General features: G+C 41.9%; 1 protein-coding gene across 7 annotated transcripts in view; it reads left to right on the top strand.

Annotated features, from left to right (window-relative positions):
* The window catches only part of LOC144603565 (contactin-1-like), a 421,240-nt gene that overhangs the window by 61,882 nt on the left and 332,748 nt on the right, over positions 1 to 26,610 (top strand). Inside the window, exon 3 of one of the 7 annotated variants that reach the window (XM_078416953.1) lies at positions 5,249 to 5,371. The exons of 5 other annotated variants lie outside the window; for them this stretch is intronic. The gene's annotated coding sequence lies outside the window, so the exon portion shown is untranslated. Of the gene's footprint in view, positions 1 to 5,248; positions 5,372 to 23,946; positions 24,095 to 26,610 lie in introns of those variants that run through there. One more of the 7 variants, XM_078416954.1, reaches the window with a different exon arrangement.

Genomic DNA, 26,610 nt, shown 5'->3' with positions numbered 1-26,610 from the left:
GAAGAATACCTTGTGTTGGAGGCTTTTCTGTTTGGTAGGACCTGTGACTCATTTTGGGTCATAGATGTTAATTCAGCTGATGGGAAGGGAAATCTTGGCTCTATAAATCGGTGAGAATAATTTTGGATGGGCTTGGATAACAGCAAGGGGCTTAGATGTATATGTCCTCTTCCAGTAATAATGTAGCCATTAGTCTAAAATAGAAAAGTTGTTACAATAATTGTCGGAGCTTTAATAAGCATACAGATTCAGACAGCGAACTGAGCTGAAATAGTGTGAAGGTAAATTCACGGAGTGTTTAAAGTATGGGTTTTTTAATCAGCATGTTGAGAAATTATTGGAGGAGCAGGCTATGTTAGATAAAGTATTGTTTAATGAGAAAGGGTTAAATGAGGATCTGGTTGTTGATGGGTCTGGGGATTGTAATGTGATAATTTTATGTAAAGATTGAATATGATTTAATTAAATTTGAAGCAAAGGTATTACATCTAAATAAACTACCAAGATACAAGGTGGGAGTTGGTTATGGTAGATTGGGGAAAATATATTACAAAGTGTGACAGTAAACCAGCAATGGCATTCGTTAAAAGATTAACTACATTAAACCAGCAAGATATTTCCCCGTAATGCATATTGGAAATATTGGCCCAGCTACCGCTGTCAAGAAAAGTTAGGATTGTACTCAATCAAAATAATAGGTTTGCAATGTTGCAAACAAATGGCGTAAGCCGAAGGATTGGGAGAATTGCAGAATTTTACAAGGCATAGATTAGCTTAAATTGATATGGATCTCCTACAGACTGTAAAATTGTGAATTAAACATGGCAGAATGGATGAATCAGTTGATGTGGTGCATTTGCACTTTCAAAGAGCCTCAGATGCCACACAAGAGGTTAACAAAGCTAGATGCACAATATTGGGGGTAATATACTAATATAGATTGACTGTTTACAGGACAAAAGGTACAGAGTTGGAATAAATGGATCATTTTTGGGCTGTCTGATGGGATGCTGCAGGGGTCAGTGATGGGCCACAGATGTTCCCAAGCTATTTGAATGATTTTCAAATTTGATGATACAAAGCAAGGTGGCAGGAATGGCTGTGAGGGCATAAGAGAGATTATGGGGTTTGTTGGCTCGGTGAATGGTAGATGGAATACAATGTGGAAAATGTGAGGCATCCACATTGACATAAAAAAGTCAAAGCACCGATGTCCAGAGAGAACTGGGGTCCTTGCACACAAATCACTGGAAGTTAATACATACTGCGAACATTTACGATGCCAAATGATGTGTTGGCCTTTAGTGCAAGAAGATCTGGATACAAGGGTAAAGATATTTTGTGCCAGTCATATGGATACTGCACTTGAAATGTTGTGTTCGGTCTAGTCTCCCTACCCAAGAAAGAAGAAACATGCAACAGAGCGAGTGTCGCGAAGGTTCACCACACTGATTCCTGGAGTGGCCAGGTGAAGATGTCAGACTACATCTCTATTGTCACTGAAACCTAAAAAATTCTTCTTGACGTGGTAGATGTGGAGCTGATATTTCCCCTCACTGTCATGTCTCGAAACAAGGGGTCCTGATTTCAAAATAAGAGGCCAGTCATTCAGGGGAGGCTTGGGAATAAATGTATTTACCGGTGCAGTGGATCTTTGGAATTTAGTTTCGTTTAGAAATACAGCGCGGAAACAGGCCCTCTGGCCCACCGAGTCTGCGCCGACCAGTGATCCTCGCACACTAGCACTATTCTACACACTTTACAATCTATAGTGAAGCCAATTAACCAACAAACCTGTACGTCTTTGGAATGTGGGAGGAAAATAGAGCACCCGAGGAAAACCTACGCGGTCACGGAGAGAGCAGACAAACTGTACAGACAGCACCCATAGTCAGGATTGAACCCGGGTCTCTGACGCTGTAAGGCAGCAACTCTACCGTTGTGCCACTGTGCCAGCTCAGAGAGTTGTACAGGCTCGGTCACTGAGTATATTGTAGATAGATGTTTAAATGTTAAGACGATCAAACAAAATGGGGCTTAGTGCAGGAAAGTAGTGCTGAAAGATCAGTCATGATTTATCATATCATATCATATATATACAGCCGGAAACAGGCCTTTTCGGCCCTCCAAGTCCGTGCCGCCCAGTGATCCCCGTACATTAACACTATCCTGCACCCACTAGGGACAATTTTTACATTTACCCAGTCAATTAACCTACATACCTGTACGTCTTTGGAGTGTGGGAGGAAACCGAAGATCTCGGAGAAAACCCACGCAGGTCACGGGGAGAACGTACAAACTCCTTACAGTGCAGCACCCGTAGTCAGGATCGAACCTGAGTCTCCGGCACTGCATTCGCTGTAAAGCAGCAACTCTACCGCTGCGCTACCGTTGATTGAATGGCAGAGCAGACGTTGTGGGGCGAATGCGTTTTACTTTATATGCTTTTGTGTCAGATAAAGATAGAAATCTTCAGTTGAGCTATGGAGAAAAGTTTTGCAGATTTCCATGTGTTGCTTCCTAGCAGAGATTTGTATTGATCTATTGGATGTTCTAGCAGTTGTGATGTTTGAATTGCAATTATGAATTCTGCACCTAGCTCTTCAAAAAGATATACTAAATGCAATGCATTCTTCCAGTTATTGGGACGTGTTGCTGCAGAATGAAAGATTTGGAGATCGGTGGCTCAATGCCCACAGGAGTCAGGTCCTTTGTGCATTGGGACCATACCTGTATAGTTACTAGGAAAGTCTCTGTTGGGAAATGAATGAGTTCCTGCACTTTGGCGGTCTGCTACAAACAAATGCCCATCCCTGCTTTGCTTTTTCGGTGGGCTGAAGGAAGAGTAGATGAGGTCTTTTCATACAAAAACAGAACACGCTATAACATTCAGATAAGGTAGCATCTGTGGAAAGAGAAGCAGTCAGTTTTAGGTATCCAATTCTTGGGGTAATGTCCTTAATGCAGCAAACATTGCTGTGTCTCTGCTCCCAGCTCTGGCTTGACTGTGCCTAGTGTGTGCTGATAATTCAGGTCCTAGCCGTGTCCCAGTTGATGGGTAAGGTGCTTTTCTGAAAGACTGGGACGTCGTAGGCTGCTTGCACAAGTTCCAACTATTACTATGGCCAGATGAGTTGGAGGGAAGACAAGGGATGACTACTAGATGTAGAATTCCTTGCATTCAGGAGGTTCTCTGCACCATGGGATGAAGAAGTGCAGATTGGAAATAGCCTGTGAGTCAGCACTTGGAGTCATGGTAGTGGTAGAGTTTCTGTTGTTTTAAATACATTTCAAAGACAAAACAGCTGATGTAGAAATGTCGATCAAATAGTGGAAATGTATTCTATACTGTGCAGATTTATCTTTGATTGCACTGAAATTCTAATTTGTTTTTTTGGAAGAGAATAGATGAGAATCAATGATTAATGGGATGATGTTTGAACAAGGAGATAACTTTGGAACAGGGAATCAAACCGTCGCAAGACATTGTGCTAGTTAATGAACCGATTGTCTGTGACTCAACATTTGAAAACAAAAACTATTTAGGAACTTCAGCTATCTCCAAAGAGAGACTGAGTTGTACCGAAGGGACTGCACTTGCCTTTTTGTGGATTTCTTAAGATGCAAGTGTTCTTGATGTGTCTTTGCTGTATAGTACTCGATATAGCCTTAAAATTGTTGCTATGAAGCAAAATAAATAAAGATGTTTATCAGTCTCTGCCATCATTGCAGCCTCTGCCAACTACTAAAAAATAAAAGATTATCCATCAGGATTCCTGTTGAAGCTGCCTTTCCTTGAGGAATGATATTATGATTCTAGGGTAATCCTATTTTATGGGTGAGGTACAAATCCCAACTTTACCCAAGTTCGGAGTCCTGACTCCAGTGCAACCTTGTGTTAGGCTCGTCTTTCCCTGCACCACCTGCCTTTGGGTGACTGATCTAATGAGAACCTGGGATTGAATATATATCGAGGAATTTCATTGCTTATGTGCACTACAAAAGGAATTCATCTAAAATAAAGTTACCAATTGACTTGTTATAATACAAGTTACAGGAATCTAATCAGTGTTCATATCCTATTGGGAGTGACTGCCAGCCTGATTTCCTATAATATATAGTCAATTTTCTTTTCTCTTTTTGGAGACATGGTTTGGTTTTTAAAATTTCCTTGAGGCTCTTAAAAATGACAAATCATTTTTTTTTCTTCAGCATGTTCCTGTTGAAAGCATAATATCAAATTACATGCTGTAAGTAAGTTAGGAGTGTTATTCAACCAAATGATTAAGTTAGCTGTGTTTTACATGTAAACCTTTTTTCTTTCAATCTCCTTGACCATGCATTTGTTTGTAAAAAAATAAACTATCAAGAGAGGACATCCGATGAACCAAGTATCTTGAAGCACAGATGAAAGGTCTTGACCAAAAAAGTCAACTGCCCATTTTTCCACAGTTTCTGCCTGACCTGCTGAGTTCCTCCAGCAGTTTATTTTGCTCCCAATTTGTGATCTCTTGGTTACTACCCTAAACTCTCCATTGACTTATATTTATGGTGTAAATGACATAAATTGGTCAATACAGTGGTTGGTGCTGCTGCTGCATTGCTCCAGTGACCTGTGTAAATCATGACTTTGGGTAATCTCTGTGCAAACTTTGCACTTTCTCAACGTGACTGCGTGAGATTCCCCTGGATGCAATGGTTTCTTCCCACGATACAACAAATGGATGTGCGGGTCGGTTAAATTACCCCTCGTGTTTCTGGGTGGAAGGTAGGGTACCTGATGACACGAGGGTATCTGAGGTCTCTTCCTCACAAGAGAGAATGAGGTACAGGTAAATAAGTGGGTGAATTGCATTGATGGGAATGCTCAAAGAGCCAACATTAACTTGGCCTCCTACGTTGTAAGAGCATATGCAATAAAACGACAGAACAGACTGTACTCTCATAGAGTTGTACAGCATAGAAATGATGCAAGGACTGGTTTCTACTGATTGGTGCAGTTGTTTTGCAAATTGTGTTTGACCATGACGCCTAGTTGGACAATGATCAATGAGGCCATTGGCTTATTTGGGCTCAGCTATATAGGATAATTCTACAATTATACACCCTTCCCCCACCATCTAATACCCATCCCATTGTCAGATGCACGTGGTTATCTTCCAGTCCTACCTGGAAATTGATTCAATGTATTGATCCCTCTTTGTGAGGAGAGTCTTCCTGGTAACAGTTCATTTTTTTTCTTTAATAGATTCAAACTCAGAACATTCATTCCTTGATCTACGAATGGATTGCGTTCCTGGAAGGGATTTCATTAAGCAGAGTTTCATGAATGAAAAATCCAGGAGAATTGGATTGTGGTGCAGAAACAGAGGTCAAATGTCCTTGTCAACCCGTGTTCAATAAATGGCATCTCCATGTTTGTCATAAAGCTGGCAATCAAAGGACACTTGGAGGCATTGAAGGATATAATTTCCTGCACAGACATGCCCCAGTATATTTGATAGTGAGATGATTTAGGAAGTAAGAGCAATGTTGGGATCAGCTGCACATTTCCATTGGATCAGGTTCTCATAAGGAGGAGGAACCAATTAAGCCACAATAAAGTCATTTTAATTGGAACAGTTTCCCCTAGAAAAACTATTGTGCTCTGACCATCTCGGAGGAACACTTATCTCAAAACTTGCAGCTGTGTCATGAAATCAGTAGTCTTTGTGTTAAAAACACCAAAGCAATATAGAGTGATTTGAAATTTCTTTATCTTAAGGAATATGGGCTGTCAGCTGGGACATGTTGGCCGGTGTGGGCAATTTGGGCCGAAGGGCTTGTTTTCATACTGTAACACTCTATGGCTCGATGACTCAAAGTACCTTGGATGTTGGTGTTGTTGAATAGGAAGTTAAGGGTTTTAAGTGTTTGCTTTTGGCTTATCTACAACATTCCTTTTCTTGAGGCTACATTAGTTTTATTGACACCTCTATGAACTTCATCCACTTCTCAAATGAGTTTATTTTCACATGCACAAGTGTGGTGAGGTAAAGGGATAATGAAAAACTTGCAGCATCATCACAGGCATTTAGACATTCAGCACAGATAAAACAAACAATACATAAGTTGTACACACTGTGCAAGGCATTGACTACTCAGTGACGGAAATCTCATTAAAAATAATAGTGCAAGAGAAGCGACATTTGCAGGCTGCATGCAGGACCACTTGTCTTATATCAGAAGCAATAGTTGTGCTTGTTGGGCTTTAAGTCAGTTAATTTTCCTGCACTTTAATTTATTACTTCAATTTCATTTGCATTCTTTTGAAAGGCACCTTTGCAGATGCAGAGGAAATTTTGCCTGGAAACAAGCAAATATCTGCAGAACCCATCAGCTGCCTTGTGATGGCGCTGTCTTCTATCATGTCCTGGTGCAGTACCTCCCATGGACTGCTGGTGCCAACGTGGAGCGACCTTTCATCCTGGTGGTGCAATGCATGAATTGCACCAAAGGCAACTGCGGGTTGGAAAGACTTGTATTCCAGCTCTCTGTATGTAAACGCAGCATTCTGTACATTAATATTTTCTATTACATTCCATTTCTGTCAATCACTCTTTAATACCCAGGCCCTAACTTTGTCCCCATCTGTGGTTTCCTTTTTTCCAACGTTTTTACTACTTTAAAAAGGACCAGTTCCTCCTCCATTTAACCATTTACATTAATTGAGTAAAGAGCAAAAATGGATTTCATCCTATTAATATTTCCAATAACATGCATTACAGCCCCAATGATTATGTCACCAGCATCAAGGGGTAGGTAGCTTTTTATCCCGTTATCTTAAATAAGTATGAGAATAGTTGAAATCCAACATAGTCCTGGTGGCACTTCACTACTCCCATCCAACCAGTGTAAATTCTGCCCATTAGCCCTGCCCTCGTTATCTCCAGCTCATCCAATTTCCAACAATTTCCTACCTGGGTCAGCAGTTTCCCTCAATTCACCTCCTAAGCATCTCTGTATCACTTGGCTGATTTGATTTTAGGCAGTGAGCCAGGTTAAATGGAGTTACATCACTGAGGGAATATCCAGGAAGCAGTGATCATAATATCAATGATATAGATCACTCCATGATTAAAGTAGTCAGTTGGACATGGATCTATTTCATTGGCGGCTTAGCCAGTAAAGCTGCTGCCTCACAGTTCCATCCGCCTGCCTTCCAACCTGACCTTCGATGATGTCTGCATTTTGCAGGCTCTTCCTGTGATTGCGCGAGTTCCTATCAAGTGCTCCAAGTCCTGGGAATAAGGGATGGGCTGAGCATTGGAGGGCAGGGCTTTCATCCTATAATTTCATTTCTATTGTTTTCAAAGATCTCCATCTTAACTTGGTTGCACACTCGCTGTCTCCTACTATCACTTACCATGCACCCATCACTTGCATATTGTCATCATAATCTTCTGGCTGCATGCTGCTGAAATAATCTGGCAGTTTAAGTTAAAAATTGAGTTAATGCTATGTGAAGCAATTTTGTCCAGGATTTTGGGACTTCTGGTGCCATTTTGTGACTTCCAGGGTACAATGAAATTCTTCATTCCAATGAAGCTCACAGAGAAACAGTAATATTAAATGCAAAATATATACGACGATGAGTGCAAAACAGCAGATTGGTTTAGTTTCGAGATACAGCATGGAAATAGGCCCTTTGGCCCACTGAGTCCTCACCGACCAACGATCCCAGCACATTAACACTATCTGACACACACTGGAGACAATTTACATTTATACCAAGCCAATAAACCTACAAATATGTTCGTCTTTGGAGTGTGGGAGGAAACTGAAGACCTCGGGGAAAACCCATGCGTCACGGAGAACGTTCAAACTCCGTACAGACTGGATGATTTATTATAACATATGTCTTTGTTTTGTCTAAGTCTGTGTCTGCAATACTCCTACAACAAGGCGGTGCAGCGGTAGAGTTGCCTTACAGCGCCAGAGACCGGGGATCGATTCTGACTATGGGTACTGTCTGTACGGAGTTTGCATGTTCTCCTTGCGATCGTGTGGGTTTTCTCCGGGTGCTCTGGTTTCCTCCCACATTCCAAAGGCAAGCAGGTTTTTCGCTTCATTGGCTTCTGTAAAATTACCTCTATTGTGCAGGATAGAACTTGTATACGGGTGAATGTTGGTTGGCGCAGACTTATTGGGTCGAAGGGCCTGCATGCAAGCTGTATCTCTAAACTAAACTAAACAATATTTTCATTGCATCTGTACGTCCATGTACAAGGATTCTGCCTTGTATCCTGAAACGTGAATAGCCTTTAATTCAGGTGAGGCCTGTATCAAGGTCATTTCATCTCTTGGAGACACGAGAAACTGCATCTGCTGTAATCTTGTACTCAACAATTGAGTGACGGCCAAGCACTAGCACCTTTTGCAGCAGATAATTCTTGGACATGATAGATTCTAACGTTGGTATCCTTGCAACACAAACTTCCCAGGAATCATTTCATTTGGGACCAAGAGCCTTTAAAAACATTTAATTGCACAGATGCTGCCATATTTTGCAGAATCAGAAGTATTTTAAGAGACGAGAGTCAAATCAAATCACTGGAAGTGGGAGATCTGAAGTAAAATTTAAAAAATGATTTTTGGCTTCTAAAGATAGCAATGTTTAAGCAACTATTTATCTTCAGATGTCTAACATCAAACAGAAACGAGCTTCAAATTGGTCTCCCACAGCTAGTATTCTGCAGTGATTCTGGCCAGATCAAACACAGCCACAATTAAGATGCAGAATAGCACTCTGTGTTGCATTCCTTCTGTAAGAAAACAGCACATCATCTGAGTTACACCCGGCGCTGCCACAGAGTAAGAATAATATCTCAGCATGTGAAAATCAAAAATTCAAAGTACCCTCAAGGGTACTTAATGGAAAAAGAATATCTGACAGATAGCATTCTTCTCATCAGGGTCTTCTCCACAGTGCTGGACAGACCCGCATCAACGTTCATACATGATAATGTAGCAGCAACATAGAGAGCTGTTAGGCATCATACAGTTCTTCAAGCTCACCTCCACCTCCCCACCCCCACCTCCCCACCCCCACCTCCCCACCCCCGCCTCCCCGTTCCCCCCCTCCCCGTTCCCCCCCTCCCCGTTCCCCCCCTCCCCGCCCCCCCTCCCCACCACCCGTCCCCCCCACCTCCCCCCCTCCCCATCCCCCCTTCCCCCCCTCCATGTAGTTCAGGAGCAAACAAACAAGAGTTTTAGTGTATAGATAGATGTTTGCTTGACTCTCAAGAGGTCTGTTTCTTAACATTGAATACAATGAGGAAAAGCTAGCTTATGTCATTGTCAAGTCAAGTCAATTTTATTTGTATAGCACATTTAAAAACAACCCACATTGACCAAAGTGCTGTACATCAGTTCAGGTACTAAGAAACGAACATACAATGGCACACAAACATAACAGCACATACATAAACAGTTCACAGCGCCCCCTCAGAGAGCCTCAAATGCTAGGGAGTAGAAATAGGTTTTGAGCCTGGACTTAAAGGAGTCGATGGAGGGGGCAGTTCTGATTGTTGTATACTGTTGAGGCTGCCGTCTCTATTGTCCCATTTCAGCTGTTGCAAATTTCTTGTAACAGAGCAGGGCTAATTCCAATAGCTTGAGTTTAGCAAAATAAAAGATTGAGCAAAACATAAAGTGCTGGATGAACTCAGCAGGTCAGGCATAGCCCCTCAATCGAAGCCAAGGGAAAATCTCACCTGGCCATGAGAATCTATCCACATTTAATGCCACCAATGCATCTGGTACCTCCTCTTTGTTCAAGGATTCTTGCTCTTGTATTTTACCTCCCCCATTGCTGGGTTCTTCAAAGACAATGTTTTCTTTCTGAATACTGACTGAAAAGTATTCATTTAGAATCCACCTTTATGTTCTACAGATTGCCCATGTTGCCCCAAATAGGCTCTACCCTTTTCCTGGTTATTGTGTCCTTAATTTACATACAAAAGAAGTTCATCCCGTCTGCTGTTGGTATTGGGTCCCTGTCTTTCTCTGTTTTATAGGTGGCAGGATGTCAACCCTCACCTCATCTAAACCCTTAATCATTGTCCTAAACATAGTTAATACCACCACCCCACACACTGGATTCAGTCCTCTCCAGCCAGATACACTTGACCTGATTAACTCACCCAGTGAGCTTCTTCCAGAGTTAAGCTGGTATGGTGTCGTCATGAAGTAGATTGTCAGCTTTATGTTTGCCATTGTGCAAAAGATCTTGAATTTGTGTCCCACGCAGAGAGTTGTTGGCTGCATTGAAATACTGTGTGATTGCAATGCTGTCAAAGGTTTCACCTTCATGATGAGATATTGAACAGAGACTTTAATCCTTAGCCAGATGTAAATGATTCCACAACTCTGGACAATTTTGGTGTTTTGGCTAATATAAATCCATTGATCAATACCATTAAATAGAAATCCAATTTATTTCTGAGAGCTTGCTTTGTACAATTTGATTGAGGAACTGAGCTTCAGGATGCAATAGTGGCTGGAGATTCCTTTGGGATAATATGAGACAATAAGGCAAGTGTCCAGGACCGCCCATCAAATCTGTTCTGCCACCCAGTTCAATCAAACTGGCTTGTTATTTGGAATGAATACAGTAAACTATGATAGATGTCTTCCAAATCGCGAAAGTCTGCCGATCTCACATTTTATGGTTTTCCACTGATTGAAGGTGGCAAATATAACTATTATTTAAGAAGGGAAAGAAAAAAACACGTAAGTGTCCTATTAGTTAGGAAAATTAGGAAAATGCCAGAATCTGTCATTAGGAAGTTGTAACTGGGATACTAATAATAAAACAATGAAAGGATTGGTAGAGATTTATTAAAAGGGAAATCGCATTTGTCAATTTTTTTAAATGTTTTTCATTATAACTAGCAGAATAGGTAAGGGTAAACCATTAGATGTGTTGTATTTTAGGAAGAAGTTTATAACATCAAATTTTGAAGAAGATTAGAACATGTGTCCGTGTCTCCGTTCCTGCTGCGGCCTACCATCGGCCCAACTCCTGGAGCTGGCGGCCTCCAGGGCTCTGGTTCGCAGAGCCCGCGGACCAGACTCACCATCAGCGGAGCCGGCCGTCCTCGGAGGCGGCTGGAGGAGCTGCGACTCGCCTTAGGCTCGGGCCGCGTGGATGCCGACATCGGGAGCTCCGGCAGCGGCAGCGTGTTCGCCCGCCCCGGATCGCGGGGCTTGGGTCGGCCCGCCGCGGATATTTCACCGTCCGGCGCGGCCTGAAATAGGCCACGGAATTTTCTCTGCTCGGCGGGGGCTTCAATGTCGGGAGCCCCGACCGCCCCGACTTACAGCGGGGCTTGGGTCGGCCCGTTGCGGACATTTCACCGTCCGGCGCAGCCTGGAACATGGCAACGACAACAGCCTGACCGCAGGAGAAGACGGCAGGGGAAGAGAAAAAGACATTCTGGCCTTCCATCACAGTGAGGAGGGGACTGGAGGAGACTCACTGTGATGGATGTTTCTTTTTGGGGGGTTTTGTGTTGGTTGGGGTTGTGTAATTTGCTTATTTTATTGCTCTTATTGTTGGACTGTGGGTGACGAAATTTCGTCCAAAAAACTTGTTTTTTGGATGACAAATAAAGATATCTTGAATCTTGAATGTGGAATTTGAATTAATAAACTAGGTGGATCAAAGTGGGTCAATGGATAGAAAACAGTTGATGTGCACGTGTCAATTTTGGGTTGGTTTGGGATGGGCTGTGAACAGTTGGGTTTCACAGGGATTATTGTTGGGGCCACAGTTGGTCATAGCATATCTCTGTATGTGGGTACTAGTCGTAATCTGTATACAGATTTACTGATATAAAACTGTAAAGCCATGTGGGTGGTGAGGAGCATGCACAGATGTATCAAAGGGAATATGGGCAGATGAGATTAATCAATGAGGACAAAGAAAATGGGATATAATGTGGAAAATTGTGAAGAAATGATGGGAAATTGATGTAATGGTGTTCAAACTGAGCTGGATGTCCTTAAACTAATCTGTTGGTGCAATAGTTAATTAAGAAGGCAAAGAGACCATTAGGCTTTGTTGCAAGAGGATTTAAATACAAGTGTAAAGACGGCATCTTGCAATTGTGGTTGGGTGGGATGGCATCTGAATATTGAGTATTGAACTGGTCTCCCTCTCTGGCAAGTTTACTTTTCCTTGGATAGGGAGTACAACAAATCTTCACTAAGTTGATTCTTGGGTTGTGGTAGAAGGGTGATGAGCAAGGATTCTCATACATGGAAAGGTTAAACAGACTCTGGACAGTACTCTCGAGACTTAAGAACTATTGAGTACTGTTGATGTAACCTAGTCCACATCACACTGGCTTTTGATGAGGCTCGTTGTGTATCCACTTCCTGGATATTATGTAGTCAGTGGTGAAGATGTTTTTTGACAATTGAAGCAATTTTGTTTTGTTCTAATTATGTTTTTCAATGGCTTCATTTTTTCCTCTCTATTCCTTCACCATTTGGTGCTGATACCTGAATTCTTTGTCTTGCATGTCTCTCTCAGTGTATCATTAGGTCTGATAGAGCAACCAGTTTTCCCAAATGTAAAATCAGATCAGAGGAATGCCCTGATTTTAACAACAAAATGTTACATCAACAATTTGGAAAATGGATTACAGGGTAAATTGACATTTGACAGAGTCCTGTTAGGAAGACACAAATGGTTCTTTCAGTGCAGATTGATGCCTGTGTCTCATGCTATGAAAGCTAGACTATCTGGCATTCTGAAAAGTATTTTTATAAAATAACTTAATCTGGGCCCTGATCCCATGACCTGAGGCAAGATGGCTCAGATTGAAATCATTAATAGGCACATTTGTGGCTTCTGTCTGGCAACATTTGACATTATTCTTGATTTGAAAAGAACTTGTGAATTCAATCTTGTGACCGTTTAAGAGCTGGGTAATGTGATGGAAAGTTTTATTGCCGGAGATTTGGTCCGGGATCTAATTGTTGAGTGCGGGAGCCAAGACGGAGCGGGTGAGTGTAACAGATGGAGGTCTAGATGTACGTATTCGGACAGATCTGTAGGTCATCTGGATGAAAGGGAAGGGGGGGACATCCATGGTGCCTGGGTGTCCCTGTGAGGACAGAGCTGATGGGTGTCTGGGTGTACAGGGTGGGAAATCAATGACTGGGTATCCTATACCCAAACTGATCTGTTGGCTAGGGAGGCATAGGATTGATCTGATGACTCTTAAATCTCCGATCTTCAATACAATTCTAAGCTAGTAGCTGGCACACAATAAAACCTGTATTGTGACATTTAAAAGTGACACACAGGAGGAAAGAAAGCTATTATTTTAAAGTAACTGTGCAATTGCTGGAATAGAAATGGCAGTGCCTTGCAGTTGTGAAGATTATCCTTCAAACATTATTTCTTGCTCAACTCTTGCTGAGCAGTTTAATTTCCTTTTTATAGCTATGCAAGGGAGCTTTAGGTTTCCTCAAGGTTTCTGTTCCAGTGCACAGACATTTGAAAAGGTTGCTGGAATATTTTATGACCATTCATTTTGCTGTGTTGTGTAATTATATTTGCACTACGAAAACTAGGGGACTCGCCAGCCTCAGTGTTCGACAATTGCAGCTTCTTTGCTCAAGAGTTTAGTTTCCTCACATACCTCGACCAAATCACTGCTTCTCTGACTCTGCTTGGAGCACAACTCCAGTTTCTTCATTCTCCCCTCATAAGTGAAGGTCTTCATGCTAATTTTTGATTCTCCCTCCTGCATCTTGAAGTCTGTACTAAAGTATGCCGTGTACAATTAGTTGCAAAATCCCAGATTGGATGAGCTGTTGCTACAATTGTTAATGTGTTTGCATTGTCATTATGTACAAAACAAAGTACCCCATATTTGGTGCAATGTAAATCGTTTGAGAATCAATGTATAATGGAGTCATGGGGTGATTATAGCATGGAAACGGGCTCTTCGCCCCATCGTCCCTGTCGACCAAGATGCCCATCTGTGCTAATCCCATTTTCTTGACCCATGTCACATATCCATCTATACTGTTGCTATCCATGTAGTTGTATAAATATCTTTTAAATGTGTCTGCCTCAACCATTTCGTCTGGCAGCTCATTCCATAAACGTACCACTATCTCTATGAAAAACAGATATTTGAACCAAAGGTAGACACTAAGTGCTGGAATTACACAGCGGGTCAGACAGCATCTCTGGAGAAAATAGATAGGCGATGTTCAGGTCGTGGCCATTCATCAGACAGATTTTTTAACAGATATTTGAATGACTGGAATGAGCCATTGAATTAAGTATCAATCTCTGATTTCCTAGTGAATTGCATCAGTGGAGACGCTTTCACACTACAGAACAGAGAGATCCATGTTATGGATGGAAAAATACTAGTCTGAGGGTTTTATTTAAATGTAATTTACTTTGGGGATACAGTCTGGAAACAGGCCCTTCCACGCCAACCATCGATCATCTGTTCACACTAGTTCTATATTATCCCATTTTCTCATCCACTCCCTGCACACTGGAGGCAATTTACATATACCAATTAACCTAGAAACCCACACATCTTTAGGATGTGGGAGGAAACCACAGCACCCGGAGGAAACTCTACATAGACAGCACCCATGGCTAGGATTGCACCCAGGTCTTGGGTGCTGTGTGGCAACAACTTTATCTGCTGCGCCATGGTGCCGCCCAAATTTGCCCTCTTTCCAAGATCGTTAATGGGACTTTGGAAAGGAAATGATATCCAACCAACTCCCTGAGAGTTCTTCAAGTGCTTGACTTCCAACTGATTTTGGACTTGCATCCATATATCCCTTCGTTATCACCTCTTCCACAGCCAACATTGTGGGCTCCACCTTTCCTTGGTCATCGATACCAGCTCTGTTTGTTCTGAACCTTTTCATACATCTAGTTTCCCTCTCTCCCGACTCAGTCTGAAGAATGGTCTTGAGCCGAAACGTCACTTATTCATTTTCTCCAGTGATGCTGCCTAACCTGCTGAGTTACTCCAGCATTTTGTGTCCATCTTCACTGGAAACCAGCATCTGCAATTGCTTCCTACATGATATTTCTATCACCTCTGTTGCAAAAAGGATGATCTATCTTTTCATCATAAGCCTGCACAGTGGCTGTGCTGGGTCCAAAGTGGCCAGAGATCCTAGGGTGACGGAGAAACTGTAGGATATTCACATTAGTCAGGAAATGGTGTTGGGTAGACTGATGGGACTGAAGGCTGATAAATCCCCAGGGCCTGATGGTCTGCATTTCAGGGTACTTAAGGAGGTGGCTCTAGAAATCATGGACGCATTGGTGATCATTTTCCAATGTTCTATAGATTCTGGATCAGTTCCTGTGGATTGGAGGGTAGCTAATGTTATCCCACTTTTTAAGAGAGGGAGAGAGAAAACAGGAAATTATAGACCAGTTAGTCTGACATCAGTGGTGGGGAAGATGCTGGAGTCAATTATTAAAGACGAAATTGCGGAGCATTTGGATAGCAGTAACAGGATCGTTCCGAGCCAGCATGGATTTACGAAGGGGAAATCATGCTTGAATAATCTTCTGGAATTTTTTGAGGATGTAACTAGGAAAATGGGCAGGGGAGAGCCGGTGGATGTCGTGTACCTTGACTTTCAGAAAGCCTTCGACAAGGTCCCACATAGGAGATTAGTGGGCAAAATTAGAGCACATGGTATTGGGGGTAGGGTACTAACATGGATAGAAAATAGGTTGGCAGACAGAAAGCAAAGAATGGGGATAAATGGGTCTCTTTCAGAATGGCAGGCAGTGACTAGTGGGGTACCGCAAGGCTCAGTGCTGGGACTGCAGCTATTTACAATATACATTAAGGACTTGGATGAATGGATTAGAAGTAACATTAGCAAATTTGCAGATGACAAAAAGCTGGGTGGCAGTGTGAACTGTGAGGAAGATGCTATGAGGTTGCAGGGTGACTTGGACAGATTTTGTGAGTGGGCGGATGCATGGCAGATGCAGTTTAATGTGGATAAGTGTGAGGTTATCCACTTTGGTGGTAAGAATAGGAAGGCAGATTATTATCTGAATGGTGTCAAGTTAGGAAAAGGGGACGTACAATGAGATCTGGGTGTCCTAGTGCATCAGTGACTGAAAGGAAGCATGCAGGTACAGCAGGCAGTGAAGAAAGCCAACGGAATGTTGGCCTTCATAACAAGAGGAGTTGAGTATAGGAGCAAAGAGGTCCTTCTGCAGTTGTACAGGGCCCTAGTGAGACCTCACCTGGAGTACTGTGTGCAGTTTTGGTCTCCAAGTTTGAGGAAGGATATTCTTGCTATTGAGGGCGTGCAGCGTAGGTTTACTAGGTTAATTCCCGGAATGGCGGGACTGTCGTATGTTGAAAGACTGGAGCGACTAGGCTTGTATACACTGGAATGTAGAAGGATGAGAGGGGTTCCTATTGTAACATATAAGATTATTAAGGGGTTGGACACGTTAGAGGCAGGAAACATGTTCCCAATGTTGGGGAAGTCCAGAACCAGGGGCCACAGTTTAAAAATAAGGGGTAGGCCATTTAGAACGGAGATGAGGAGAAACCTTTTCAGTCAGAGTTGTAAATCTGTGGAATTTTCTGCCTCAGAAGGCAGTGGAGGCCAAATCTCTGAATACTTTCAAGAGAGAGCTAGATAGAGCTCTTAAGGATAGCGGAGTCAGGGGGTATGGGGAGAAGGCAGGAACGGGGTACTGATTGAGAATGATCAGCCATGATCACATTGAATGGTGGTGCTGGCTCGAAGGGCCGAATGGCCTACTCCTGCACCTATTGTCTATTGAAATATACATATCTGTGAAATGAATGCTCAGTATTTTTCTTGGTATTTAAAATAATTCATTCATGGTGGGTGCCTGGACACGGCGGGCATTTATTGACCATCCCTAATGGCCTCTGAACTGAGGAGACAGTCTACAGGGCGATGAATTCTGCTCTAGAACAGATGGGGTTTTAATGACTAAATGATACTTTACAGCCATTATTGTAACCGGCTTTTTTTCACGGATTTATTTAATACTTGAATTTAAATTCTCCAGCTGTCATGATGGGATTTCAACGTGTTTCCAATGCACCAGTCTAGGTTTCTGGATACAAATCTAGAAGCTTAAATAATAAATTGACGTCACAGTCATTCAGTGTGGAAGCAGTCTCTGTGGCCCACTGAGTCCACGCTGATTATCTTACACACATTAACACCATTCTCATTTCATTCACCCCAAATTCCCATCAACCCCCCTCCCCCCCCCCCCCCCCCCTTTTCCCTGGGTTCTTCCACTCACACACACATAAGGGATAAATTACAGCAGCCAGTTGACCCATGGGTCTTTGCGATGCGGAAGGAAACAGGAGTAATCAGGGGAAAACTAAGTCACAAGGGAAAATGAACAAGCTCCACACAGCCTGCACTAGTGATCAGGATCAAACTCTGCTGAAGAGATCTTTGGAGCAGCAGATCTGCTGGTTGCAACACTGTACCACCCTAACACTAAATGTTTTTCTAAATTGCCTGCATTCAGCCCATTGTCTGAATTTCTTTGTCCTCGCTGTGTTTCTATCTTTCATTTTCCAAGACCCAAGTCTCTTGTAATTCCTGCCCTCGCTCAGGTTTCCTGAACTCATCTGTCATGTGATAACCATGTCTTCTTCACTCTTTCCTCGTTGTGCAAATGACCTTTTGCAGCCCATTGGACAAAGCACTCGTTAAAATTGTGACCTGCAGATTTATTAGGAGCATTCATGTGCAGTTCAACTGCACATTCATTCTGTGGCATTGGGTTGCAGTCTTCCATCGCAATCCGAATGGACCAGCTGATGCTTGTTTTTTAAGAGGCATCACCTCCTGCTGAGTGAGGGCTTTGATCACCATCAAGATGCCGAGTTTAATGGTTCAATGGTACTTTACTGTCATATGTACCTAGGGACAGTAAATTCCTTTTTTGCATACAGTTTAATAAAAACTTTGCTATACTTGGGCATAATTCAAACTCGAGTACAAGAGTGGAAGAATAGCAGATTAAACTGATGTAGTACACAAGAGTTGCCTTGTTTCAGTTCAAAGTACTTAATGTTAGAGTCTTAAGTTGGCCATGAAGGCCCACTTGATAATCCCAATTACAGTATATACTTGCATCTACATGATTAGTTTTTATGTACTTGTGAACATGTAAATAGCTTATCATTGCGCATGGAGTTAGTTATTGTACAAAAGCTCAAGTGTGTATAAGCAGTTTAGATACTACTTTGGCTTTGGGCTTGGATTTCTTGGTTAAGCACTTATCCTTGTTTTATCGCATATACTTTGTGTTTTAATTGTAATTTGTGCATTGCATGGTTAGACTCTGCACTTTCCTTTCCATGATGACAATTACTTTTTTACTTGGATGTTATTGATCTATCATGTTCTTTGATTCCAGGCTTCTGTCTCTTTTTTGTCAGTGATGGTGAGTTCTCAAATAATTATGTTGTTTTATAGAACATAGAAACCTCGGCTTCATGATCCCTGTACAGGACAATATTATGTCAAGGCAAGGCAAGTTTATTTATCTAGCACATTTCAGCAACAAGGCAATTCAAAGTGCTTTACATAAAGCATTAAAGAGCAATTAAAAGCAATTAAAAATGGTCATTAAAGAGGATAGTAAAAAAAAGCTAAAATAGAATAAGACAGGTATAAAATACAAGAATAAAAGTTACAGTGCAGTGTAAGAAATGAATAATTATTTGATTTAATAAAAGGCAGCGTCGAACAGAAAAGTTTTCAGCCTCAATTTAAAAGAAGTGAGAGTTGCAGCGGACCTGCAGTTTTCTGTGCATTTGTTCCATATATGTGGTGCATAAAAACTAAACACTGCTTCTCCATGTTTAATTCTGACTGGGGACAGATAGCAGACATGTCTGTCCCAGGCGACCTGAGAGGTCTGGGTGGTTCATAATGTTGCAGAAGATCATAAATGTATTTTGGCCCTAAACCATTCAGAGCTTTATAAACCAACAGTAGTATTTTGAAATCAATTCTGGTTCTGACAGACTGGAAGCCAGTGTAAAGACCTCAGAACTGGAGTGAGGTGATCCACTTTCTTGGTCTTAGTGAGGACTCGAGCAGCAGCATTCTGAATCAGCTGCAGCTGTCTAATCGATTTTTAGGGAGTCCTGTAAAAACATCATTGCTGTCGTCAAGTCTACTGAAGATAAATGCATGGATAGGTTTTTCCAAATCCTGTTGAGCCATAAGTCCTTTAATCCTTAATATATTCTTAAGGAGATAGTAGGGTGACTTTTTGCCATTTATACAAATTTACATCTTGTTTCTATCCTTGGGAATAATCAACAAATAGAACATTCTGCCATGGAATGTTCTGTGCCTACTTCCTGTTTTGGTGGAATTGCTTATTAGATATGCGCTCGGGTTGTACAACCTAATAGCTGCAAGTGCAACTCACAGTAATATAATTGCTGCTGTATAGATTTGGAGACCAATTAGTGGGCTTTACTGTGTCTCAGAAGTGTTGTTATGTTGTGGAATGTACTTGTAAATCCTTGATTATTCCCAAGGATCGAAATATGATGTCAATTTGTACAAATGGCACCCAGAGTGTCAGTTGTTTCACTGCTTCACATAATATTATCCTGTATAGGGATCATGATGCCGAGGTTTACAAGGGATCTTCAATATACAGTGTGTTTTTGTGGAGCTTTTTGTTATAATTGGGGATGACTGAGGGAAGAATCTGGGTAGTTCTGGATCACTTTGTCTTGGGATATCGTCCAGAGAGGAGGTCTGGACAGTTTAGAGAGATGAAGATTGGCAAGTGTGAGAGTTGATGGGGCCTGGCAGTAATGGGAAAGCATAGATGGAGTATTCGCTCGGAAAGATGGGTTTAGGAGATTGGAGTTTATGCTGGCTTTAGTCTTCCTTTTGGCATCCATCATATTCCCATATATCTATCACTTGTTCCTTTCATTTTGAGAATGTCACTGCTACCTGCACCTTCTTTGACAGTTCCTCAAAATTAAAGTTGACTGACTTTGATTCAGGTTTTGTTTGTCCTGATGAGACCAACGTGAAATCCACGGATAAGGCAGGGGTGCCTGAAGACCATAGGTGGGTGGGAATTTTTTTGGCCTTGCACTTCTTCCACCAAGGGTTCTTTGTTTTCCCCAAAAATCAAGAATCAAGGTTCTTAATATTATGGTCCTGAGCAGTCACAGGCTACAGATTTCCAGGAATCAGACATGTTGCATTTTTCAAGTCGACTTTCAGGTTCAAAACAGTTACACAGTTAAAACATTTTTGTTTATTGTCACAAAAAGCAAGAGTAACTCAGCGAGACAGGCAGTATCTCTGGAGAGAAGGAATGGAAAAAATAAAACATAGAACCCATTCCTTGCACCTGGAGCAATTCAACACCATCAGTGAAATGGAATGAATGAGTGTAGATTGCCTTACACTGGCCCTTTGCCATGGATAGGAAAGGTTTCGAGGAATATCGGTCAAATGCAAGTAGGTGGGACGAGTGTAGATGGGACATCTTGGTCGGCGTGGGCAAGTTGGGCGGAAGGAACTGGATCCATGCTTTATGACTCTATGACCACAGCTTTTTTAATGATGAAATAATGCCATTTATACAACAAATAAATGGGGCCAGACCACGTGCAGAGCAGCCGGAATCGAGGTTGGATTGTGTTTTTTAAGGCAAATTTGCACTCGGCTATATAATAAAATTGTTTATGGTGAAACAAATGATTTGATCTTTATCGAACACGCTTTGATCCACTTGTGTCAAGTAGCCAGATTTGTTGAATCACAATCCTCTCTTTCTGTAATTCCCCAGTGCAACAAGTATATCTGTTGTCAGGAGTTCAGCAGTGAGTATTGCACTCAATGGCCTGTTGTGTCTGACTTCTTGGCAGGGCAGCTTGGGCTCTGCCTTTCATAAACAGTTGGTACAAGTGAGAAAGGGGGAGAGGAGGGTGGTGGGGTGAGTTGAATGGAAAGCCGACAAATGAAAGCATTTCTCCGCCAGATACTATGTGTGTGACTAGTTATGGACTGACATCAGCAGTGGTACTGCAGCCAGTAATTGTCACCAGGGTGATCTCCAGCCTCAAGTCTGAAAAACAACAGTTCTATTTATTGAATGATTCAATGATACTTTATTGTCAGGTACAGTGAAATTTGTTGTTTTGTATACAACCCGGTAAAATCATACAGCAGACCTCACCTCGGCAGTACCCAAGAGTCGGCATGTTTCTGGCGTCAACAAAGTTGCAAAAAGTTCATCAATCAGGTTTATCATAATTTGGACTAATACTGCTAAGTTTTATTAACCTGGAAGTTATGCTATTTAAAGGACCAGCACTCGAGCACCACTTTGTGCCCTCTCTGTGACACCTATGACCTCGTGCATAGTCTCATGTCTGTTCCTGCATTGTTTAGTTGATGGAGGTCAGGGTCAGGTGCACCTTCAGTTTTCTAGCCTCAGGGCCATTCTGCTGCCAATCTCTTGTCACATCTCACAACGTTTACTTCTTCATTAGGGAGGTCACCCTGACTAGAATCTCAAGGAGAGGAACCGTCATCAACTTTTCCTTCAGCCCCCAGAAGTAGGCAGAGTGGACACCAGCGTTTGCTTTCATTGCAGTCTCCCCTAAGGTGAAACACTCAGACTCTGTACTCATGTCTTTACAGACATATCCCTGGTATCCTGCAACCTGGAGTGCCTGGCTGTAACATCATGGGTCTTTGTTTCCCCCCCTTGCACAAAGAACATGCCTGCCCTGGGCATTGTACAGATGCCTCTGAAACTCTGGCCTGGGAAGTCCTCAATTCACTGTGGACTCCGTGAAGTCTTGTGGCATCTTCATGCATTAGTTTATCTTTTGCAATTAGGTGGATTTGCAACAGACAGCAGCTGCTTCATGAATGACCTTCATCCAATTTCAGTAGCTTAGTTGTTTCTGTGCAATAGTTTATTGTAGAGAAGTTATGGAAGCAGCAAGTTTGTCATCAGATTTGGAATCATTTGGAATCCAGAACCACAGGACATATGTTTAAGGTGAGGGGGGATGAATTTCATAGGGACCCAAGGGGCAACTTTTTCACACAAAGGGTGGTAGGTATATGGAACAAGCTGTCAGGAGAGGTGGTTGAGGCTGGTACTATCGCGGAGTTTCAACATTTGGTCAGGTACATGGGTAGGATAGGTTTAGAGGAATATGGGCCAAATGCAGGCAGATGGGACTAGTGTAGATGGGGCATGTTGGTTGGTGTGGGCAAGTTGGGCTGAAGCGCCTGTTTCCATGCTGTATGATTTTATTCTCTATTTTTTACTTTGCTGTCATGGTTTTGGAAGAGTGTTGAGCCCTAGACGTGGAACATTAGATCCTCCGCACTATCACCTTGACCACCCTGTGATGTATCCTTTGCCAGCAGCTGAAGAGTGTGAGCAGATTACCACAGGTGCAATGGAGAGGTTCTGGTTATAAGGCTGGCATAAATAGGTATCGGTTGCCTTTTGAGAAGGTGGTGGTGGTGGTCCTGAACCACTACCATCTATGTGTTGATGATGTTCCTGCCATCCCTGGATAAGGATGTGGTAGTGCGTTGAAGAAGTGAAGGAATTGCAGGTTATGTCATGTTAGAAATTCATCCACACGGAAGTCCTTTGTCTAAACATGGAGATTGCAGGTTTTTTTTGAGGTGTCTGCCCTGGTCACTTCTCAGCATTCATCTTGGAACCTAGAATTAATATCTGCCACGTGTAAATTGTGGGAGGGATATTTGAGATACTTCAAATTTTGATAACTTCACACTCAATTGGTGGGCGGATGAATTTTAAAATGGTGCCACGTATAAAGTTGGGGTATTTTGGAGAATAATGCAATCTTCTGTGTCAGTTCAACTCCAGGGAGTTGATATGAGTTTGAGCAGGACAACTTTTCTCAGGTGGAAGATCAGCTGTGATATTAATGAACGGTGAACGGGGGCTTAAAAGGGCTGGAGGCTGCCTTGTGTTCCTGTTTTTTAAATTTTTGATGGGTTTGGGGAGAGAGCAGAGAACACGGGATTATTATATAGCTCTTCCACACACCTCACTGAAGCCCTATGTCTAAGGGCTTCCTTCTTGCTTTTGTCTTCCTTAAACATCAGAAGTGATGTAGTTATGTTTCTCCCTTCAGTGCCAAATGATTTTTGGTATTGCAGACCAGAAATTTAAATGGTAGTTGAGTGATCACTGTGGGTTTCTTCAGTCTGTTGTGGACGAGCGTGTGCCCCTTGACCTCTTGGGGTCCTTAATCCCATGTCCACTGACCACTGGGTTAAATTATTAATAAGGTGCCCAGGCACTGCGCTGGAAAAGCAGACTTGTAGTGCAATTAAAAAAATCTGCCTGGTCATTTTTAAGATTGAAAAATTGACAACATAATTAGGCAAACAATGTAATATGTTGGGGTCAGTTGGTCAACTCAATATTGTGAAAGAGCTAAAGGCAGATCCAAACAATGCAGAGTGGAAGTTTCATTAGTGAGGTGTTATTCGTTTGAAGTTGCCAGTAAATTACTTGCGGATCTGACGTTTATTTCAATAAATCGTCTTTGATTGCCCTGTCAATACAGAAAGTATGCAATAAAATCATAGGTGTAGAAACTGCCCGGAGATATCTCTGAGATGCATGAATGGGCAATGTAAATGTGTTTTTTTTTCTTTACTGGTCTCTCACTTGCAATCATTTGACGCTAGACTCCTTCACGGGTCTAACAGGAGAAAAATCTGTCCCTTGAATTGCAAATGCCAAGTTGTAAGAACGCTTTCTTGAGCCGCAGCCTCTCAATAATTTATTCGGGTCTGTGGATGGGATGTGCCGAGGCAGCAGCTCACACTGCGAAGTGATCAATAGCTTCAGTGTGCCTTGGGGATTGGAGGCTGACATGACTAATTGTACAGAAGACACGAGCGATGAGAGCGTGCATAGTGCCGTGCAGTGCGCTGAGTTGTAATTGGATTACAGGTAATAATCTTTGTCAAAATGTGCTAGGATGTGGGATTGGGATGGGTAGGAATACTATTTGTCACTGGTAACACCTGGTTTATTTGACAGAATACCAGTCGGGAAATGCAGTTAAATGTGCAAATTGCTGGTCATAATGTTTTAGGTCGCGGTGATGGTCAGAGTCTGCCGCAGTGGAGATTAATCACAGGGTCTGAAATGGCTAAATAGAATGAACACTTTTTTGACTGGGGAGCAATTGGGAAGTGAGTAGACGGTAAATTAACCACAGGGAATGATGAGCCAAAGTTAATGCTTGGTGACTGGGGAAAAAGCAGTGGGAAAAAAAGCCCAATTTTTCACACGTCAACATGTATTTTGCTTGTTTGGATGGCATAATATGGAGAAGTTAGTACGAAGCTGTATTCTCTTACATCAGCCAGTTAATTATTTTCATGAGATCTTGCGTTTGCCTGCAAATTTCATTTGTACATCCTGTTGAAAAGCCAACTAAAGCCAATGCTTTCATTGCAGAAGGTGAATCTGAACAGATTGTTTGGCACGGAAGGAAGAAATGAATACATAATTTCTGGTTTATTGATTTTAATTGTCTGTGGGACAGCGCCCACAAGCTTCATTACCCAAACCGCAGAGTGTTGCCTGCAAAATGCAGAGCAGTCTCACTGTGTGGATGACACATCTTTCATTCCCCTTTGATATCCAGAGTTGGAGCCAAGATATTTTAAGTATTAAACGATTGTATGCAGGGTTAAGGCAGATGTTCTGTACAAAGTTAGTATTGTACTATAACTGTGGCTTTTGTATGATTGAAATATCTTCAGAGATGGACTCTTAACAGCATTATAAAAGAGCAATATACAGTGGTGGCCCCATCAGTGCCAGCCAAACAATGGACATACTGTGCCAGCCTCTGCACAATAAACATGATGGGCAAACCCCATTCTTTATGCCCAGCTACCTGCTGGCATGTACATTGGGAGTTATTGGGTGGAGAGCGTACTCTGTGTTTTAAATTCTGTGGAGAAATTTGCATGGTTGCATGCAAAAAAAAACTATTTTACTTGTTTTATGTTAGGAGCTTAACAGAAGCAGAAATGTTCTGTCCTGCGGAATTACTTTTTGTTTTTGGCACTCTAACATTTGGCAGGCAAAATAATTCCCTGTAGCTGTGACTAGTCATGCATGTACTTCCATTTGGATGCCAACAGTATTTGCCTACTTTCACAACTGGGAGCACATTGTGCCAGGACTCTCTGAAGGGTCGCTGATAGTTTTTGTACACTGCTGAGTAGAGGGGCCGTACCTCAATCTTGCACCAATCATGCTGGCATCTCTGTGCAGGGCCCATTTTTCTTGAATGGAGTCACTGATTTGGGTAATATTTAGTTTTATTTTCTTTTTGATAGGATTGAAAGACTTCTGTTATGGGCTTGTTTTCCCTGGAGTATTGAGGGGTAAACTGAAATGTCATGATCTCGGCTGCTGAATCAGGTGGTGAGTTGTTGGTGAAAGTTCTGTTCCTTTGGCACTCTGTTGTTTGATCTGGAGAAGTTTGAGTCCAGTGGCGGGTTTCTCTGACTCTCCAGTGAAATTCTCAAAGCTGTAACTTTGGTGGGGTTGGCGTACTTTGCGGGTTCCATTTTTAGTAGTAGCTCCTGCCTATCGTTAATCATACCAATTATTAAAAAGACCCCTCTACTTTTTTAGCTTTTCGTCCATTTGGTTAATCATATAATGATGTTTCCTATACGGCTACACAATGTTGTGTTCAAAAGTGCTATTAGTTATCATTCTGTGTTACTAATTCTCAGCAGATGGTATTTAGAAAATGAACTAATATGCATTTCATTAAGTCTTTGAAACACCAATATTTATCGTTCCAGGAAATATTTCATTTGCAAAGAGTCTTTCTAGATTCCATTTGCAATGCAGGTAATAAAGAAATGAGATTTACTTGCAGTTATATGGTGCCTTCTAAGTGCTTTGCGGTCAATGAAATACTTCAGATGAGTGGTCAGGTGTGACAAATGCAAGATTTAAATTTATACAATTGAATCATTTGCCTTCATATTTTACCGAAGTTGTCAGAACCATTCCCAGAAATATTCCTCCCTCTTACGAGAGGATTAAAATGGTTCCCATCTCTAATTTGTCGCATTTATTGCACAATTTGTCACTTTGTCCTGATCAGACATTGGTTTTCATTGTGGCAGCCTTGAAATGTTAGCCTGAAAATAAAACGTTTAATGAGCTACAGATGCTGTTAAACAGAGGACCATATTATAGCAGCCAAAAAAAGCAATTACTTACTTTACAGAATTCAGCCCAAGCCAAGCAAATGTTACCATGGAACACGAGAAAGAAGCTTTAACCGTAATAAAATGAGGTATTATTTCTAAGCTTTATGCTTGATGATTGGCATTTGTAGATGCATTGTAATTTATCACAGATTATTAGTTGCCCAGGGGAGAGAACTTATTTGAATTTCTTAGGTTCTGAATATTTTAATATTTAAT

This window comes from Rhinoraja longicauda, chromosome 20 (genome assembly GCF_053455715.1).
Source record: "Rhinoraja longicauda isolate Sanriku21f chromosome 20, sRhiLon1.1, whole genome shotgun sequence".
NCBI classification, from domain to species: Eukaryota; Metazoa; Chordata; class Chondrichthyes; order Rajiformes; family Arhynchobatidae; genus Rhinoraja; species Rhinoraja longicauda.
This window is presented reverse-complemented; position numbering and strand designations above follow the sequence as displayed.